The sequence below is a fragment of the Triticum urartu genome, chromosome 6A, assembly GCF_056163025.1.
Source record: "Triticum urartu cultivar PI428250 chromosome 6A, HENAU_Tu73, whole genome shotgun sequence".
Classification (NCBI taxonomy): Eukaryota; Viridiplantae; Streptophyta; class Magnoliopsida; order Poales; family Poaceae; genus Triticum; species Triticum urartu.
Genome location: NC_141878.1, coordinates 107,693,789 through 107,698,329, shown reverse-complemented (window position 1 = coordinate 107,698,329; position 4,541 = coordinate 107,693,789). Strand labels below are relative to the sequence as shown.

The 4,541-nt window shown below is 43.9% G+C and overlaps 1 pseudogene; it reads right to left on the bottom strand.

The window, feature by feature from the left end:
• Positions 1 to 2,347: 2,347 nt before the first annotated feature.
• On the bottom strand, positions 2,348 to 3,639 carry LOC125516616 (uncharacterized; annotated as a pseudogene).
• Between the last annotated feature and the right edge of the window lie 902 nt (positions 3,640 to 4,541).

The window sequence follows — 4,541 nt, the reverse complement described above, 5'->3', positions numbered from 1 at the left end:
ATTGGGTTATCTACTGTAGTTTATTGGTGAGTCTGACTTCCAAGCAGGAATTGTCTTGTTGATACCTAATCTGTCTGTTTCGCTTACCAGTTTGATGTGAAGGGGTCGTTGCTGAACAATGCATGCATTTTTTACACTTCAGGAGGTCTGATACTTGTTTTACAACTTATTGAAAACGACTTCTCCTTTCTTAATAAAAATACACCCACTAGGTGCAACTGAATCAGCAGGAAACTGAAGTTATGTGCCATGTTATCTAATTGTGCATAATAAAGAAGTGGTGTCTCTTGTTCTTTTTTTTCTTAGACTGAATAAAAAGCAATCTCATCTCGTTCTCACCCATAGTCAAGATTTATTTCTTCCTATAGTTGTAATTTAACAAGAATCAGTCTCACTTTATTAATTTTAATCCATAATTAAGCTATTCATGCTGTGTGGACTTTTATTTTTTCTACGAAATACTTATCTTCTTTAGCAATGGGAAACGATTCCTGGAAGTACAAGCCAAGCCACAATTCATAGCCAATCAACACAGGTAAGGACCTCTTTGATTCTAGACTTGCAGGAACAGGAAAAAGTAAAACTGCAACCTCATGCCAGCATGGATCCTGTCATTGAATGCTTGTGCCCTTAGCTATGCTTTCATGTGGGATTTCTTCCTAGTTATTCCTGTCATTGATCAATGTAGAGCAGTCCATTTTTCTGTTGTGAACTGTCCGAGACATTCTTTGAGCGCTGTGAAACAACCTTGTCCCAAAAGTTGTGATTCTGTGGTTCTTTTTAGGTGTGGTAACTTGATACGCCAATCCATAAGTTCTGGTTCTGTGATATTTATTCTTACTAATAGGGTTTTCAGAAAACAGCAGTCATTGCCATGCAAATGAAAGATACATGTTGTGTTTTTCCTGCTATCAAAACTGAGCATAGACCCGCATAGCTTTGTATTCCCAGCGAAGCTAGAAGTCTCAAATGTGTTGAACTGGCCTCCAGAGGGAATATGACCTTCTAGATCATTGCCAGAAACATTAAACGCTGCAAGGAAGTGCAGGCTGTTCAATGCATCTGGGATTGCACCTGTGAGATTGTTGTTGGACAAGTCTAGGACCTGCAGGTTTGTGAGATTGCATATTGATTCTGGGATCTGCCGTGTTAAGTCACTGAAGCTGCAATTGAATGCAAGGAGGGCTTTCAGCTGACCGATCTCCAAAGGGATCTCACCTGTGAACTTATTGTTGCTTAGATCCAGCAATTTAGGGAAAGTGAGGGGTTGGCAATATGATGCGATAGAGCTGGATAAAACAGGCAGTATGAAGACCCTTGGGTTCAAATTGGCATCTATTTTCGCTGACTTTTGAGTTGGCATATCCGTCGATGCTGTTGGAATTTCCCCCTTGAGGCTGTTGTTAAGATGGAAGACGTAGCTTAGAGCTTTGATCCAGGCTAGTATTGATCCAGTGAGCTGATTGTTAGACAATATTAGTATTTTTAAATTTGCTAGCTTTGATATCCAGAAAGGTATTTTTCCAAATAATGGGCAATCACCTATCTCAAGAAACCGAAGATTTTCAAAAGTGCCAGTGATTTCATCACCAGGTCAAAATTTATATTTTATAGCTTAATGAACCTAGATGCTCTGCCATATAAATCTGCTAAATTTGTTTGTACTCACCTGAAATCAATCTATTGTTGCAAGGTGCATCATGAAGCAGAAGACAAGGATGATCCGAACTTCACTTCACCTTGGAGCATTATCTAGAATAGATTTGCCTGTTAACGTGTCAGATATTTCTCTCTTTTCAGTCGGATGTATCTATCAGGGTTTGTGTACTGTTAGAGTTTATCATAGCAGTAAGTTGGACCAGAGTTTATCATAGCAGTAAACACAACTCTACATAGGCAATTTAGAGCACCTGGCATGACAAACGTGCAATTCAGCGTCATCAAGATTAAAGAGTTAATATTCAGCAAGTACCACAAGTGGAAGTCACATCACAGTGCATATTTCCAAATGATAAAGGCACAACCCAGCAGTATATGTCACGCAGTGTTTCCCAGCATGATAAAAGCACAACCCAGCATATTTCCGAATTCATCCAAATTAGATTCAAATGTCTGAACAAAAGTAGACAGAGACAGAGAGTGTAGAGGCAAAACACACAGCCAAATACTACCTGTGTAAACTAATATAGGACTTTTAGGTCACTGCTTTAGTGATCTAAAAAGTCTTATACAATACTTAACCATCTGTAGCCATGTGTTCGAACCACATAAAGCTGTGTGATCACCTGCAAAGCAGAGACATTCAAACTTAACTTAGATCTTGGAAAGATGAATAGCCTTCAACTGATCACTGCAGAAGACGTGGGCAACAAGGATCAGAATGATGGTGGCGGGTCCAGATGTGTCCACTGATCCAGTAAAGACGCTGGCAACAACTGACAATGTGGTGGACAAGACTGTATGGCCTTGGCATGGGGCCGCAGGCACTGCGGAAGTTTCCATCACATAGCGGCGACCAGGTACCCCTGCCCAGATCATATTGCTGCAGTTGGCCATTGTTAGGTGGGCTGAGAAAGGTGACGGAGTTCCTGGAGTTGACGGACATGCTCCAAGTGCCAATGAAGAGGGTGTGGTCACCGATGCTTGTCAATGGCATGGCAACAACTCCAAGCAGGAGGTCAGAGAGCCGGAAAACCAAAAGCCGGGACTTTCTGTGGGTGTAGCCAACCAGAAGAAGTTCAGAATCACACTCCACCAGGTAAGGCTTAGGCATAGCTGAACATGTCGCGATCATTTGTGGCGGTGTAGACGGCCACGAGGAGGAACTGGAGCTGTCTGGTGGATCAACACGCATGATGTGTGAAGGTTTGTTTTTCGAGCTCCTCACCATGTAGAGGCTGCCACGGAATGGCAATGCTGTCCTCATGCCACACATCATCCAGCTTGTGTGAGTCCAGTGCTTGTCACCGGTGGATGCGTATGCCATGCGCTCGGCGTGGCTGAGCGCGAGCATGATGGTAACACTGCCACCCACATGGACAGAGACAGCCGCGTGGACCATCCGTAGTCGAAGTCTCGAAGATCGTAAGGGCCATGCAGAAAGCTACCGAACTTGCTCATGTACAAGCAGAGGGAGGCAAGGGGAGGGAACTCGGCAACATCACCGGTGAAGGGGTGGAGGAGGCAGATAGCAGCGTCCTTCTTGCGCTGCAGGAGAAGGAGGCAGTCAGGGCAGTCGAGCACGGAGTGATCCTCGAAGCACGGCAGGTGCACACGGATGAAGATGCCGGTGTCGATGTTGAGGAAGCGGATGTAGCCGCCCAATGCAGCGTGGCCGGGGTGAAGCCCGTTGCCCTCTGGAAACATCATCCATTGCCGTGGGTGAAAGCGCGGGTCTACCACGCCATGGCCGAGCGGGCAAGGAGTGGCGGCACGCCACTTTTTGCACACCGCGCGGAACCAGACGTAGTGCAGCAGGTCGCTAGAGAGTACCCGTTCAGCGATCAGGTCCAGCATATCAGCATTCAACGACTCCCAGGACAGGACACAGGTTTCTTGAGTGTCTCGCCCACTGCTACTGTGCACACAGACAGCTTGCTCAACTTGGTTGGTGGCTGTGCTTGCTCCAACAGTTGCCATCCTGATTCCTCCTGCGAACGAACAAGACTTGTCAGCTGAGTTCTGATAAGTAGAAATATTATAAAGATGCTACCAGTCACAGCTCAAACTTGCTCAATAACATTGCTTTAGTACTATTTATGAAAATGTCACCCGTGGTTTGTGTTCTTCTATTTTTGCCATGTACGGTGCAATCCTTAAGTCAAGGCACTTTGACAGACTTCGGATGATCCGAAAATTGACAAGTTCGTCATACCCTATCCGATGTTGCAGAAGGGCAAGTTCATAGCTAGGACTACAATCTGTTGAAGGTTCTGAGCGAAAAGAAGCACATGCCGAACTTGTTTCATTCAAATTATGGTTCAAGATTTAACAATTTCAGAATATGTGAAAAAATTCCAGTAAATTTCAAATGTGTACAGTACTATTCTAGGAAAGTTTTACCCCATTTGGATCAATGGTTTGCTAGATAACAGAAGTTTTATTTAGCCCATTCGATTTTTTGGTTCAGAATTTGACATTTTCAGAAAAATGCAAAACAATTAGACATTTTCAGAAAAATGACAGTCCAATATGTTGGTGATGTGGCCGGTTTTATTGCCACATGTGCACTTACAAGCGGGACCCATTTGTCTGGAATTATGTCAATGTATCCAAACACTAGATTAGACCTAGTTGCAATGTATTACACTAATATGTGGTGTTTTCCGCAACAAATCCGTAAAGTAGGTGTTTTGTGTAACACTAGCCCCAATAGGTGGTGGTTTGTGCAATTCCCTCATCACAGCTCAAACTTGCTCAATGACATTGCTTTAGTGCTATTTATGAAAATGTCGCCCGTGGTTTGTGTTTCTTCTAACTTTGCCATGTATGGCGCGACCGTTAAGTCAAGGCACTTTGACAGACTTCCGGTGCGAAAATTG